A 17,401-nucleotide genomic window follows, 5' to 3' on the forward strand; every position below is an offset into this window, starting at 1 on the left:
TCACCCATTGTCAGTAATCACTGATATTGTAACGTGTTCAGCTAAAAGATGTTCAGCCTCATCTGTGAGAAAAGAGACTAGTTTTGTGATATATCCATGATAGCATGTGACTGAGACAGTGAGTGAGTGAGTGAGTGAGTGAGTGAGTGAGTGAGTGAGTGAGTGAGTGAAAGAGTGAGTGAGTGAGTGAGTGAGTGAGTGAGTGAGTGAGTGAGTGAGTGAGTGGATATCTATTTGTTTTAACAACATAAAACAAGATTGTCAGGGAGGTAGGTGTCATAATATTTATCTACTATCTTTCTTTCCACTGATTCTGGCTATTTTATAGATAGGTTATTATGTTACTTCATTAGATTAGATTCAAATGTATTGTCATTATACAGCACAAGTACAGGACAAAGAAAACCCACCGCGGCAGCGCGAGCAGATAACAAAATAAAGTTTCAAAAGGAGTGGAAGTTTGGACTCTTTGGAGATAACGTTAGTAGTGTTTCAAGAGCAGAGGTGGAAAATGAGCTACACTTTCTAACAACCTGCCCAGTGTGCCCACTGTACCAAGATATCAGAGACATATACACTCCATGTTACTTGTATTACAGTGTGTGTTGGTTCAAGTTGCTGTAAGTGTTACTTGTATTACAGTGTGTGTTGGTTCAAGTTGCTGTAAGTGTTACTTGTATTACAGTGTGTGTTGGTTCAAGTTGCTGTAAGTGTTACTTGTATTACAGTGTGTGTTGGTTCAAGTTGCTGTAAGTGTTACTTGTATTACAGTGCGACGACACAAAAATAGGCGTGTTCGAGATGGATTTCGGTTCACCTCGAAAGTAGACGAGAGTAGCCGAGTGAAGCCGGGGGAGGAGTTAAAAAGGCGGACACTTCCGATTTCACGAGAGCCTCTCGCCTAGTCTCGCATGGCAGATACGCTTTCACGTCACCACACACACATTACACACCTGTCCAGCTCATTATAATGCGATGGCCGTGTGCAAAATTAGATCAGATTCAAATGTACAGCACACCATATACTGCTATAGTGGAATATACTATTCATATACCATAATGTATACCATCTTGTTGCGCGCTCCTGGCCGCACGCACACACAACACACTGCTGAATAATTCTGTTTTGCATCAATATATATATGTATACTGTGTATATTGAGACAAAACAGAATTATATATACAGTATTGAGGCAAAACAGACAACGTGTGTGTGTCTGACAGCTTGAAGTTTATCATGATGATATGATGATAACGCATAACATAATAAAGTTTTCAATCAATCAATCAAACGTCTCATAACTCCCTGGCTGTCACGTGGCTGGTGACTGACAACTTTTCTGAGCCATTATACAACGGCATGCAAATTTCTCTATTCTGATTGGCTGAAACAGTCCATTTACACGTATGTATCCTTCATAATCCACGCTCCTGGTCCCAGGACCCGCCCACCACCGAATCACATCACTCCGCCGGATCACTCCGTCGGAAAAAACAAGATGGCGGACAATAATCTTTAACAAATGGATATGTTGATAGCGTCATAACGACTAAATATAAAGCGATTCTGTCAAGGGGAACGTGTTAGTATTTTAAACAATGTTGGATGATGTAATTGATGGGTCTTGACTCAATCTAGAACAAAAGAAAAATCGCGGATTGATTGATAGATTAATTGATTGATTTAAATTTCTTCCTTCCTACTTTCCGACTGCAGCGTTCTCTCTCACACTGTCCGACGCTGGCGTACCCACAAACACACACATACACACACACACACACACACACACACACACACACACACACATACACACACACACGCACACACACACTGTGACACACACACACACACACACACACACACACACACACACACTCACACACACACACACTCCTGTCTGCAACAGCGGGGGAGTCAGACTGAGAGAGAAGCAGCGCTGTTTTAAGTGAGCATGGTCTATTGAATTGATTGATTGGTTGATTGCTAATTTTATTACTGTACCCCTGGTTTCCAACTGGTTAAGTTTAGGCTAAAAGAAATAAATAAAAAAATAGGGCGAAGAAAACGTTTTTTTCCTATAGGGCAAAGAAAACGTTTTAATAAATTTTCAATCAATCATTCCAATAATACACAGTTGGATGTGTTAGTTGGTTGGATGCACTTCAAGCTGCTTCCACATGAGGCAACTTCTCTCAATCATTCCAATAATACACAGTTGGATGTGTTAGTTTGGTTGGATGCACTTCAAGCTGCTTCCACATGGAGTTGTGGGAACTACTTTTTCTGGCGGATGGTTTTTTCAATAAATCTTCGATTAATGTGTGTTTATTGTATAGAAATAAGGTTGGATGAATCTGGCAGTTGTATAAAAGCTTTACACCACGTGCAGTCGTGATTTGTGACCAATAAACCATGCCTAGGGGGGTCTAACGACCCCTAGGCATGGTTTATTGGTCACAAACCACTCCTGCGTGTGATGTAATGCTTAAATAGGCGTTTTGCGCGACCATAGCAAGTCGCTTCCCAGCCGGGAGCAGCCGGGTGAGAGGTAAGGCGTGTTCGAGATGGGATAGGCGGACGCAGATCTGCGCAGGTTTTACTACGGCCTCGCCAAGCGCGTTGCATGACGGTTAGAATGTTGTCCGACTTGCTCTGAAAATCTGACGAGGCGAGGCGTGGAACTCCCGCGGGAGCGAACCACGCACAGCCTTCAGAGCGAGGCGCCACAGTGCTGCTCCCGGCTGCGTGTAGCTTATTGCCAGCGGAAGAGTGCAAGAATGCTTCCGCATTCGTCACCGCACGCCAGTACGGTAATGCGCCTTTCCTTTCGCCCCGCTCAGACAAATGCATGTAGTACATTGCAACACAACGCAGCATTTCCGCGTACATTGCAACGAATCACTTGGAGTTTGAAAGTGATATCAGAAGGAAACTACTCAACTTCGGCTGTCTTTAACTATGAGTGAACACAACGCATTGTAACGTTAACGCAGCTGTCAACTGTACTTTACTATGGAATACATGTATATTGTAAATTGAACCCTTGCACTGAAGAACCATTATGAATCTGTGTTAGAAAATGTTTTATATTATCGCGACGTGTCGTCACAGACTAAACGGTGTTCTGGATTTTCCTACAATGGATTATTGATTGTAAATTGAACCCTTGCACTGAAGAACCATTATGAATCTGTGTTAGAAAATGTTTTGGATCTAAATCACTTGGAGTTTGAAAGTGATATCAGAAGAAACTACTCAACCTCGGCTGTCTTTAACTATGAGTGAACACAACACTCTAACTTACCATGTTTAGATAATGAAGTACTCAACCTCTACTGTATTTAACTATGAGTGAACACAGCACTCTAACTTACCATGTTTAGATAATAAAGTATAACCTCTACTGTCTTTAACTATGAAGGAATTGAGAGTGTTGTGTTCACTCATAGTTAAAGACAGCCGAGGTTGAGTAGTTTCTTCTGATATCACTTTCAAACTCCAAGTGATTTAGATCCAAAACATTTTCTAACACAGATTCATAATGGTTCTTCAGTGCAAGGGTTCAATTTACAATCAATAATCCGGCCCGGGCTAGACGCGATAGCGCTCTGAGTGTGCGTCACAGTTTGATCGCTGTATCCGTCACAGCCAATCAGTGCATAATGCGTTGTGCGTTGAAATATGACTATTATGTTGGAATCCGGGCGCGATTTGAAGCGGTCTAGCCAGTAGCGTCAAGAATTTCTGTAGCCGCATTTCGCGGAGACGCTCTCTGATTGGCCGACGCCAGTATTTTTTTCCGTAGCAGAATTTCACAGAGACGATCTCTGATTGGCCGAATCCAATTTCTAATGTTCCAATTCTAGGTTATTCCTAGGTTGGTCCATCAACAGTGGATTATACACTTTATCAAGGCAAGCCCTGGACGTGTCAACTAAACAGTGAGTCTCTCTCTCTCTCGCTCTCTCTCTCTCTCTCTCTCTCTCTCTCTCTCTCTCTCTCTCTCTCTCTCTCTCTCTCTCTCTCTCTCTCTCTCTCTGTGGTTAACGTTAACGTTTGTAAATAGTTTTTTTTAGGAGCAGTACTGTTAGGCTACTGCTGGCCATTCATGAAGCGAGACATTGCTGATTGTTTATTTATTTTATAACACAAGACTATGACTACCAACTGCCTAGCCAGCCGTGTATCAATCTTGGATGCAATAATAACGTTACCACACTGACTGTGTCGATGGCTCATTGATTTAACTACTGCAGCTCTCTCGGATTGAAAATACGTGAATTATGGCTTGTTCAATATCGTCTATGTTTGAATGAATGAATGAATGAGAACTTTATTAACAGATTGCAGAATGGGTACAATACAGTACGGCTCAATACACACAATTGTTAAGGGGATGCAGACCAGAGAAAGACGTTTGTCTTGTTTACATCAGGGTCCCAGATTTCAATTCATATCGATAGTTTAATAGCTAGCCTTGGCTCGTTTAACAATATGCAAAATATGTGTACAGCCCTGTACTCATACTGAAGTTATTCTTGGTATATAATAGGTCTGATTGTGTAACGAATCGATTCCACGTCGCGCTGTGTGTGAGAGAGAGAAGGAGAGAGGGAGTGATCTGCCTGTGTTTGGAGACGGGGCGAGTTTTGTTTCTAACTTTTCTATTTATATATTGTGTTTCAAGTTGTGAATTAGAGTCTAGACTATACTTTATTTGACTGGTTGTGTGTTGTTGTAGTAACAGCTGAGCGACTCGTTCATAAGAGCCGATTCATTGCCGTGAGCATGAGTCGAATCGCTCACGTCTTGCCATGAGTCTGTTGCGTGGTACTGTACATGTTTGCAAAATTTTTGGTATAGCGCCCCTAGTGGCGAAGCACCCACCGGCCGCCACTGCATTGCATAGTATATTGTATAGTACAGTAACAGTATCAGGAGCGCAACAGTAAGAAGCATTTGCACTGCAACTCGTACACCTTACTGTAAATTGTACCTCATCTTGTCTAGCACAGTCTCTAACAGTAACAGTAAGAAGCATTTTGGATAAAAGTATTCTGTACTTCTGTATGACAACAATGTATGCCTTTCAAATGTTAAATGATTAAATGATACACACTGAAATCTACGCTCTCTCATCCTGCTTTCGCCAACGCGACAATATTATTAAACAGCAGCGATGTGAAAGGCGAAGTGAACTCCAGCAGCAGCACGCTTGCCGCTGCGGCTGCCGCGGGGGGCGTGCCACGGCGCGTCACGTGGCCGTCGCGGCCAATCAGGCCAACCCCGGAAATCGCGACCAGGCGCGACCAGGCGCGACCAGGCGCGCGATCTCACGAGGGAGCCGCGCGTGAAATTCATTCGTCAGCAGTGTGCCCGTGCCGTAATGACTCGTCGCGCCGTATCGGCCGGCACTTATCACCTAGACCAGTGGTCACCAACCCGTCGATCTTGATCGACTGGTCGATCTTTGAGACTGTCCCTGTAGATCAGGGGTAGGCATCCCTAGGCACGCGTGCCTGAATAGGCACAGGGGGCAGCATTAAAAAAAAAAAATTATATATTTTTTTTTATTAAATATTATAGTGACATATTTTGCACTGTTGTCGCATTTATCTTGTTGAAATCCTCCCACAGGTTCTTTTTACTACCACATATTTAATTGAGACCCTTTATTTGTTTATTATTTCAATTTAGCTGGAAATACATTGCTACATCATTCAGTAACATTTGCAGAGCCTTATAACAAAAACATTATTACGGTCACCATTGTGACCAGTGGGATTAATCAACTAATTTTATTATTTATTTTTCTATTTCATTGAACATTGCACATGTTAAAAGCAATTTTTTTTACTCAAAATGTGAGTATTACCAAGTCAACTTGTGTTCTTAAAACAATGACAATAAACATAGTTCTGTATCATTAGGGGCTCTGCTTGGCATCACTCTGCACTCTCTCGCGTACATGCACGCGCACTGAATAAATTCCACAAATGACTGACCACACCCCTCATCAGCTTACCTTCATAAGCAGGTGTGTGGTCACCTGCTCTCCTCCTTCTCGCTTTCACCACAAGGAAGTGCCTGGTAGTACCCCACTTGACGTGTTGTTAGTTGAAAAGAGTTGTGACGAGTTTACATTGTGCTTAATTTTTTCTTCTCTCACATCTGTTGTAAAGAAAAAGTTTGGGTCATAATGTATTCCGCGGAGAGTAGACCCGCTAGACCTACTCTTCACCAGCGGTTCTCCATTCCCGCCTCCGTCGTGCGCCTTGGTGCTGGGCTGTTGCCACTTTCGTGGTTGCCGACCCAGCCAAGGAGACAGCCGATGGATAGTTTGCCTCTCCGAAGAGCCGAGGAGTCGGTGCCGTCGCTCCGGCGATGGCCTGATCTCGACTCTGGTTCTTCTGGTTCCGGGGAATCGCCCGTTGGTGAACGGGGGGTTGTCTTGGAGCCAGAGGATTTGCGACGCAAACTTTTCGCGTCTGCCCGTTCACGTCGCAAGATGGTAGCGTGCAGACGCGAACGGCCTGGGTTTGGGGAACTGCTGGAGACCAGCGAGGATGCGTCCGGCTCTGGATTTCCGATGGAAACTGAGGACTTCATGGAAGAGGCGGACGGATTCTTGTATGATGGTCCCGTGGAGGAGAGTATCCCTCCTCAGGAGACCCCGGAGGGGGGGGAAATGGCTCCATGGGGCTCCCTGTTCGAGGATGTCGAGGAACCACCTTGGCCTCATCAGCAGGATGCCCTACTGTCGGCCACATCAGACTGTGGCTCCTTAACCAGTCGCAGCCTGCTGCATGTGAGGGATGCGGGGTCGGTGGAGGAAGGTCCGCAGGGGGAACTGCAGGCTTTGTTTCCCGAGCTCATGGCGCTGCCGCTGGCGCTGCCATTGCCTGCACCTGTCCCTGATGATCTCATAGGTCATCCCTGGCAGCGTCCCCCAGTGAGAGGGGTGGACGCTGTCTACCCATTTTTCCCCTCGATGGGGGCCTATGTTCGTCGGGGTCAGGCGGTGTCCAACATCATGGGACTAACTCCCGCCTACGTACCAGTTACGCGGGTGTCGGGGTTAGTCAAAGGTATGGGGGAGGGCGTGCCTCGGCTTGACAGTCCGATGGCCGCTCTCCTCTGTCCGGATATGGTGTGGGAACCCCTATGCAAGCCGGTCCTCCAGGGGAAATCGGCTAGGCGATTGGCTTATTGGGGTGACCAGTTATTCATCGCTGGTACACAATCGCTGGCTGCGGCGTCTAACATCGCCCACCTGGCTAGATTTGTATCGGGGATCATGACGGGCGGCACGGATCTGAACGAGGTAAAATGCGATCAGATCACCCAGGCTGCGGGAGCTGTCCTGCACCTTTCCCAGGTGCTGGCCATAGCCATGGGGAAAGTGCGCGCCCTGGCCACCCTGGGCCAGCGTCATCTTTGGCTGGAGCAGGCCCGTGTGCCAGAGAAGAAGAGAGCTCCTCTTCTGACGGCCGCCCTCTCCGACGCTGGTCTGTTCGGGAAGGCCCTGCGGTTGATGACCTCAACATGCAGAGAGATGGCAGAGGAGAGATCCATCCTCCAACCCCATTTTCCGCCTCCCGTCTTTGCCGGTGGAGTCAGAAGGCTTCCGCGACGTCGAGCTGTCTCCGTCGCCGCTACCACTGCCTCCGCCGCCGCTGCTGGCCCTTCCAAGAGGGCCAGGGGAAGAGACGGCGCTTCTGCCACCGCCGGCCCATCCACGATCGGAGGAGACGGTAGGGAACGTCGTGTCCAGCAGACAGTAACCTACCGTCCCTCCGGGGCTCCTCGGGGTGGCAAGACTCGAGCGGCGCGAGGTGGCAGACGCCGCTGAGTGACTTTTCCCCTCTGTATCCCCTCTCTTTTACACCCTCCCCGGCCCCTCTATGTTTTTGTGCCTTAGAACACATTATAAATAAAAAAGTTCCCCGATATAAGGGGGACTGTGTTTTGGCCGAACAAACTGTGTGTTTCTTCAACAATTCATATGGTGGGGTTGTGTATATATGAATCTGCACTTTTACGTTGCGAGATGAGTCGTGTTGTGTTACGAGGTTAAGCAAGGTCTGCAACATACACTCAGTAATAGGTTCTATTAGCTTGATGCTCCACATGCAGGTAGAAACTGGTGTTATTCCATTGCTTGAACTAAGTATATGTGTCTCACAATGCTGTGTTGTTTAGTTGCAGTAATACTCGTACACGCACATTCCACGGCCTAGCCGTTACTCTCGGTCAGGGTTTTTTGCTATGTACGACATAGTCAACGGGTGTAGGATTCACACACATGCGACTTGTTTTTTGTTGTAAAATCCTGTTCACATTTTGTGGGTAGCGGGCATTGTATTAGCTTATGCTAATACTGGGTTGTAATTAAAGAAATTGAATTTCATTAAAGAAATTGAATTGAAAAAAAAAAAAAAAAAATACCAAATTCCACCAGCCTGGCTGGGTGGTCATTAAAGAAATTGAAAATTGAATACCCTTTCTGCAATCTGTTGGGTAAAGTTTTCATTCATTCATTCATGGAGTTGATTGCATCTCGCCCCTCTTGTCGTTCCCCTGGGCGTCTTGGGGATTCAATAAGATGGTCTAAACAGCCTATTGTTGATGTGGGTATGTCAAAACGCACACATAGTGCTAGCTCAGGATGTTCTGTTGGACATTGGCTGACTGGCGCGCGTGAATATTAAAGGCAACCAACTTGTGTTCAGCTTTTCGTTCAGCGTTTCTCTGATTGGCCACACGGCCAATCAATCAATCCACTAGCACACGCCCTCGCGCAAAGAGAGACGCGGCAAAAGCGCTGGTCGAACCAGCGGTGTTCTGTTGTGTGACTGTACTCTACAGCGGTGTTCTGTTGTGTGACTGTACTAAACACTTCCACCACATGACCGACATTTGACATACAGTACACCTCCTATCTATGTTGGGATTATGTTTGGTCATGACAAAACAATAAAAATCGCTACTGTTAGTAATGCTGCCACCACCCACTTCAATGACAGAGCTCTCATATTTGCGAATGCATAAACTATATCTTAAATTATGGCGATGTGTCTAATATGGCTGTCACAAAGTCATTGATAAGCGACAGCCATATTAGACACATAGCCATAATTTAAGATATAGTTTATGCATTCGCAAAATATGAGAGCGCGCCGCTGTCATTGAAGGGCTTCCTACAACAGAGCACTGCCGCTGCGCTGCTGCTGAAGCTGTATCAAGCCGGCGGCGGTGCACGGACGCCGGGGAAAAACCACCGCGTCGCCCCGCTGGCGCTTCAGGCTCAGCAGCCTCCACGGGCGAAATAACATATAACGTTACAGTTCCACACTGATGTACAGTGAGTGTCTAATATGGCTGTCGCGAAGTCATGCCTCTCCCTCTGACAATATCATAATGATGTGTTTTCTATATTATATCCACAATCATTCATCTAAAAAATTGTATGGGCTTTGATTAAACATGTAACCTACACCTACTGTAACTTACTGTACCTCTGCTTCCTACAGCACAGCAGGTAATGGCGTTAATCAATGGAACGCGAAACATAATAACGTTACGCTTTCTAGTTCAGCGCATTTCATAACTGTGTGGGCTTTTATACACGAGTGAATCTGGTAGTCTATGATACACAGCGTGGATCGGCTTTCAGAGGGAGAGGCATGACTTCGCGACAGCCATATTAGACACTCACTGTACATCAGTGTGGAACTGTAACGTTATATGTTATTTCGCCCGTGGAGGCTGCTGAGCCTGAAGCGCCAGCGGGGCGACGCGGTGGTTTTTCCCCGGCGTCCGTGCACCGCCGCCGGCTTGATACAGCTTCAGCAGCAGCAGCGGCGGTGCTCTGTTGTAGGAAGCCCTTCAATGACAGCGGCGCGCTCTCATATTTTGCGAATGCATAAACTATATCTTTAATTATGGCTATGTGTCTAATATGGCTGTCGCTTATCAATGACTTTGTGACAGCCATATTAGACACATCGCCATAATTTAAGATATAGTTTATGCATTCGCAAATATGAGAGCTCTGTCATTGAAGTGGGTGGTGGCAGCATTACTAACAGTAGCGATTTTTATTGTTTTGTCATGACCAAACATAATCCCAACATAGATAGGAGGTGTACTGTATGTCCACTGCTACCGCAGCTGAACACAAGTTGGTTGGACTTGGAACAGCAGCCCAACGCGTACACAAGTTGGTTGCCGCGCTGCCGCTCGCTCGCTCCTTGGATTTCATTTGGGACGTGCGCTTGCCTGTGCGTGGGGGCGGGGGGGCGCGGCCAATCAGAGAAAAGCCGAACACAAGTTGGTTGCCTTTAATATTCACGCGACTGGCGCGCCTTGATTGCTTGGGGTTAAAACAGCGTTTTTATGAAGCAATTGGGATGGGTTTTTTTTCCTCTTCCGACACCCTGTGTGGTTGTCGATGGGTTCCCGTTCATATCAGGGGATGATAACGGAATGGATCTGAACATATGACGTCTGGGTGGCGCCTTCTTTTTATGTTTTAGGATCAACACGCATATCTGCCCCTTCTCCTGGGGTTGGCAGGTCGGCGTGGTTAGGGCACGGGACTGGTTCTGGTCGCGCTGGTCCAGATCAGTTACACCCGTTGTCCGCCGGGGATGCAGATCTGCTGTTCTGGAAAAAATGCTAGGTCGGTCCGGGTGTCACAGGGTTGAGCGTTATGGAACCCTTGTTGGGTACATTGTATTCTACACTGTCGTAATGGCTTACGGCCGTGCCAACCTGTACGCGCCCGATCTCGTCGGATCTCGGCCGCCATGCAGGTTGGTCTTGGTTGGTACTTGGTTGGGTGACCTCCTGGGAATACCGAGTGCGGGGTGCTGGGGCTGGTCTTCCATTTTTTACGCTCTTCTCTTACGCATGGCGAAGAGGGGCCTGTTGGGGTGGTTTTGGCCTCCTCGGGGGACCCTGTGCTCCCCGTATCACCGGGCCCGGTCCGGGGTAATGTTTCGTTGACCCGTAGGCCCGGGATAACCCTGTTGGAAACTGGAACACGGGCTGCGGCAGTGCCGCAGGTGTGTTTTGGGTTTTTTTTCCTGAGGGGTTATGGGACCAACCATTGCATAGGGTAACGCCTGGGTGGTTGGTTCTCTGGTGTGTTGCTGCAGTGTCAACTCCCGGGTTCACCGGTTGAGGGTGCCCCTGCACGTTCATGACGTCTGCCAATCGTGTCAGCCTTCTCTGTGGAGGCTTGGTTATGCGACAACGCCAGCATACGCCCCTTCCGCCGGTGCGGCTGTGTTCAGCTGTCCTTTCTGGCGCCTGTCTCGTCCGCAGTCTCCAGGCTAGGGTTAACAGCCTGTTGCCTGGTCTTTTTTCCCGGTGCACTGCCTGCTTCCGTTGGTTAACTCTTGTGTGTTTACGGCCATGCTGTCTGCCTGTTGCAGGGCCAGTGTGCCAGACGGTGTACTATTGGGGAGGAGAGGGCCCGCTCGGCTGAGGGGCCTTTGTCCGAATACGCTGGCGATGTGGGGGGCGGGGTCACTAAGTGCCCGCCTGGTGGGGTCTTGATGCTGGCATCATGGACTTCTCCGGGCCCCCATTCCAGGGAGTCCAGTCCTTTTGGTGGGTCTGGGTCTTCCTTCGCGCTCCGCTGCTACGGCCTTGCCACGGGGTTGGGTTTGCCCTTGATCCCGTGATTCTGGGGGCAGTAACGAGGTTGTTTCCCTCCGTTCGTTCCCGGGTGGCATGCGGGTTGTGCGTGTGTGTAGTCGTGGGGTCAAGCCACGGTCTGCTCACCCTGTGCGTTGAGTTGCTTGAGTGCCTCTTCGCACGGTCGGGTCCGTCGCCCTCCCGGTAAACCTCTAATAGGGGGGGTGCCCTCCATTAGGGGGGGTCGGGGGGGCTCGGCCCTCCCTGTTCTGTTGGTTGTGGGGGGCCTTCAGCGGGGTGTATTTGTCGGCCAGTGGCTCCGCTTGGCCTCCCTTTGTGCAGAGTGATGCCAAGCAGAGCCCCTAATGATACAGAACGTTAGGTTATGACTATAACCAAGTTCTGTTAATTAGGGGTGACGCTTGGCATCCGACGGCCGCTGCAGCCCTTGACCTCACCTTGTGGTGAAAGCTTGGGAAGGAGGAGAGCAGGTGACCACACACCTGCTTATGAAGGTAAGCTGATGAGGGGTGTGGTCAGACTAATACTGGTATTAAAGGTACATTTGTGGAATTTATTCAGTGCGCGTGCACGTACGCGAGAGAGTGCAGAGTGATGTCAAGCGTCACCCCTAATTAACAGAACTTGGTTATAGTCATAACCTAACGTTTTATTAGGTTGAAATTATGTGGTTGTGTACTTATTTTTCTGTTAACTTATTATGGATTGAAAACTGAAAACCTTAATGCACAGTAACTGAACTCAATATTTGTAAGTTCTGGTAACTTATTATTATTATTTTCTTTTACAGTGTAGTCTTGCGATCAATCAAAACTTATTTACACGATATACCTCACATCCACCCTCCATTCACATCCTGGTGTTCTCCTGGTGTTCTCCATTAGGCCTGTAGGTGGAGCTATGACAGCACACGTACAGTACACACACCGATGGTGTGTGATGTGTCCAAAAATGAATGGGCAAATGTGAGTGAAATGGTCGCACTGTATGCAGCTGTTTGTCTGCATTGCATCCCCCCCCCCAACTCAGATTTAGGGTTGATACAACCATCATAATAATATTGTTAATAATAACAATAACAATAATGATGTAATAATGTAAAAATGATCATTAAAAAGACCTGATTATGAGAAGAAAAGTATACATTACAGTTCTACTTTATAAAATGCTAATTGTAAATATGTTTGTCAATGTTAATACCCAGTGAGCAAAAGACGTCTTTTCAACCAAGCGTTTTTGCATAGCTCTCGTATAACCGAGCCAAATCGTGTTTTTTTGTAGACGTATTTTAAACTGCACTAAGTATATTATTTCAATGCATTAACATCTCCCAATATGAAAAATATGAACCACAGACGTCCTGTAAACGCACCTACAAATATATGAGCATGATATTTTCGAAGATTTTATGTGACGTCTATCCATCACTCGCATTTAGCCTAGGATAATCTTGTCTAAGCTTAGACGTATTTTAAACTATGCACTAAGTATATTATTTCAATGCATTAACATCTCCAAATATGAAAAATATGAACCACAGACATCCTGTAAACGCACCTACAAATATATGAGCATGATATTTTCGAAGTATATTATTTCAATGCATTCATATCTGAAAATATTATCAATATGCACAGAATCTCAGAATCTCAGTGACCCAGATGTCCTGAGGGGCGTGAGTTTAGCGAGGTGAGTGTAATGGGGAAGCCCGTGAGTCTGCTGTGCAGATGGTTTGCCATTTGATCAGCAGGTGGCGCTGATAGTGCTGGGAAACCTGACTGATCACAATCCTGCTTGATTAAATAACATGTCTGAACGTTCTTCTGACTGTGTGTGTGTGTGTGTGTGTGTGTGTGTGTGTGTGTGTGTGTGTGTGTGTGTGTGTGTGTGTGTGTGTGTTAGGGTGACCAGATACAAAAAGTCCAAAAGCAGGACAACAGTAAGATTTTGGTGGGACAAAGTGGGACAGATAGATAATGTAATTTTTTTTATTATAATAACTCGTCTTCACCGAATAGATAAAGGTTAAATCTAAATAAATACAAATTAAATACAGAATTATATCTCTCCACATTCATCTTGGCACTGGCAGCCGGCTTGTTACCACCTAACATCTGTTTTAAATATTCAAACTTTATCACTTGACAGGAATGTCTTGTGTTCGATATTTTTTTTTTGCTTCAAAAAGAGGGACATCCTCTCAATATGTGGGACGCGGTCTCAAATGGTGGGACAGTACAACCAAAAGGGGGACACCTGGTCACCCTAGTGTGTGTGTGTGTGTGTCTATCCATAGCTCTCATTTAGCCCAGGAGAATCTTGTCTAAGCTTACACGTCTACCAAACTTTCACTTTTCACCCCATTTTAGACATTGTTTAAACGTCTAAGCTTAGACGTTCAAAACACGTCTAAGCTTAGACGTCTACCAAACTTTCACTTTTCACCCCACTTTAGACTGATTTTAGACGTCTATGTCATGACGTTGAAACAACGTCTAAGCTTAGACGTTCAAAACACGTCTAAGCTTAGACGTTCAAAACACGTCTGGAATAGACGTCTACCAAACTTTCACTTTTCACCCCATTCTAGACTGATTTTAGACGTCTATGTCATGACGTTGAAACAACGTCTAAGCTTAGACGTTTAAAACACGTCTAGAATAGACGTCTACCAAACTTTCACTTTTCACCCCACTTTAGACTGATTTTAGACGTCTATGTCACGACGTTGAAACAACGTCTAAGCTTAGACGTTCAAAACACGTCTAAGCTTAGACGTTCAAAACACATCTAGAATAGACGTCTACCAAACTTTCACTTTTCACCCCATTCTAGACTGATTTTAGCCTAGCCTTGATTGACATTTTTTATTAACAGATTGCATAATGGGTACAGTACAGTACAGCTCAATACACACAATTGTTAACCCTTTCACTGCCACACTACCAAACGGTTAACCCTTTCACTGCGACAATACACAGTATGTTAACCCTTTCACTGCATATATGTAGTATCCTCAAGAATATGTGCATAATCTTGTGCACTTTTTGCAATTGTACATATCTAATTTAAATTATTAGAAGCATTATGGTAAACTTTATATTACCAGCTATACGTTAATATAATTAACCAAGTTCACATTGTGAGATGGAGAGTTCAGTGTTCAGATGGCCTGGGGGAAGAAGCTGAGCCGGAGTGTCTCTGTTCTCGTAGTGTGTGTACAGCGTTTGCCTGACTTTTCAATCAATCAATCAATCAAAGACTGCAATTCGAAACTGGCCCCTGTAAATATCCTAACCCAACCCCCTCCAATGTACAGTAAATGTCCTAACCCAGTAATACACAAGACCCTCTTCTTGGACCTAGTAAGGTTTCGTCGATAATCCAATGTACAGTTACCCCCCCGCCCCCCGCCTACCCACCCCCGCCCCACCCAACCACCTCCAATGTACAGTCCGCCTCCCCCACCCCACCTACCCAACCCCCCCCACCCCACCAACTACAATGTACAGTCTCTTCGTCAAATGGATATACTCTCTTCTTTTATTTTTTTTTAACTCTTTTTGTACCACAAACAGTACTGTATTTGTAAATCTGGTATGTCATAAATCCAATATCAATCTATTTTGCTGCAGCTCAAATGTATTCCCTTGCCCCACTTTGCCTTTTATGTCTCTGTCTGTGTTTTGTGTATTTGTATGTTTGTTTTTGTTTTGCTGCCATTTTGGCCAGGTCTTGCTCGAAAAAGAGATATTTGATCTCAAGTGACTACCTGGTAAAATAAATGTAAAATAAAAAATTGTATGTCATATTATGTTATGATGAATTGAAAATGGGGGACCCTGATGTAAACAAGATGAAAGTATTTCAGTGGTCTGCATCCCCTTAACAATTGTGTGTATTGAGTTGTACTGTGTACCCATTCTGCAATCTGTTAATAAACTTTTCAATCAATCAATCAATCAATCAATGAGTGGTGCTGAGAGGGGGGGGGGGCAACACGGAAGTCTCGCGTAATCGCACGAGAGTTGCCCGTTTTAACACGGGTTGGAAACCCCGTTTCACCCAGTGTTCCCTTCGCACAAGCAAGGTAAATATCTGTCTCAGTGTCTCTGTTATTTTAATCAAATGTGGCCAAGTCCATTACTATTCCCTCTCGAAACGTAACCGGGTTGACTACTATATATCTAATGGCATGTGTAGTTGGTTCATACGAGTGTACGTGCTTGTATTTCTATAAAAAATTGTTAGATCTTACATGTTGCACGCGCACTACGATAATTTCAGTGATGGCTGCCCCCATGCTACCGCGTTGAGGCCTGCTAGCTAGCTGCTCTTATGTAGAATAGTGTACAATTAGGAATACTGTCACTATTTTATTAAAATCTGCGCATTGTTGTGGCCATCATAGGCTGTATTATTTAGCCTCATATTGTTTATGTTCATGGTATTAACCGCGCTAGTCTCAAAGCTAGGCTATCATGTTAGCATATGCTAACGTAAGCCCCAGTCTGACACTAGCTGTGTAACATTACTGTCGCATATCTCGCCGGTAGGAATAACTAAAGATGTATATGGGAATAACGACCAAGTGGCTACGCAACCTAATAGGAGATCTTGCAAGTGTACCCCCACAGTTATCTTATTTAGCCCATGTTTAGCTAACAACGTTAGTCCCTGGCTTTATAGACAGTCTCCCCTCCTAATGTACAGTCCCCTCCCCATCATATGTATATACTCTGTCAGGATCTAGGGGTAACAGTACTGTATATTTGAATACCGTTTATGTCACAAATGTATCGGTACTAAATACCTATATGTCCCTATGCCATAAATGTCATGTATGTTGTGTATGTCATAAATGTCTATGAATTGAAAATGGGGGACCCTGATGGAAACAAGACAAATGTCTTTTTCAGGTCTGCATCCCCTTAACAATTGTGTGTATTGAGCCGTACTGTATTGTACCCATTCTGCAATCTGTTAAATAAAGTTTTCATTCATTCATTCATGAATGGGGAATATGTGTCGCTCACACCATGTCATTGATTGATTGAAAACTTTAACAGATTGCAGAATGGGTACAGTACAGCTCAATACACACAATTGTTAAGGGGATGCAGACCAGAGAAAGACTTGCGTCTTGTTTACATCAGGGTCCCCCATTTTCAATGTCAGATATGGCAACTGCAGCTTAAATTATGCTGTGACCTGCTGCCAATATCCTGTGTAACTAAATCGAATATACTTGTATTGAGAAGACACTTGTACGTTAGTCTAGAGGTCAAATACTTATGTTAATCCTTATTTAAAATGTAACGTTCTGTTGCATGTGTCCAGATGCCGGGCGTCAGTGAAAGACGTGAACCAACAGGAGTTTGTTCGTGCCCTGGCGGCCTTCCTGAAAAAGTGAGTTGACTTAATTAATTTCCTCCAAGGGGTGTGACAGTCACACTATTAAAATAATATAAAAAAGCATATTCCACAGGGCCTCCTGTTATGATACATTTCTTCTGTCACCAGGTCAGGAAAGCTGAAGGTGCCAGACTGGGTGGACCTGGTCAAGCTGGCTAAACACAAGGAGCTGGCCCCTAATGATGAGAACTGGTTCTACACCAGAGCTGGTAAATTGTGACATCATCCCACCATCTCTCGTTTCCACTGCTGTTGGTATTTGGGGGGGGGGGGGGGGGCTTTTCTGTGCCTCGGCTACATTAACTGGGATTTGGTCCA

At 45.6% G+C, this 17,401-nt stretch overlaps 1 protein-coding gene across 1 annotated transcript in view; it reads right to left on the reverse strand.

Moving 5' to 3' along the window:
• Positions 1–17,401, reverse strand: part of LOC311248601 (uncharacterized protein) — an 84,219-nt gene that overhangs the window by 56,060 nt on the left and 10,758 nt on the right. The gene's annotated exons all lie outside the window — the stretch shown is intronic.

This window comes from Notolepis coatsorum, assembly GCF_963971535.1.
Source record: "Notolepis coatsorum genome assembly, contig: SCAFFOLD_252, whole genome shotgun sequence".
Lineage (NCBI taxonomy): Eukaryota > Metazoa > Chordata > Actinopteri > Aulopiformes > Paralepididae > Notolepis > Notolepis coatsorum.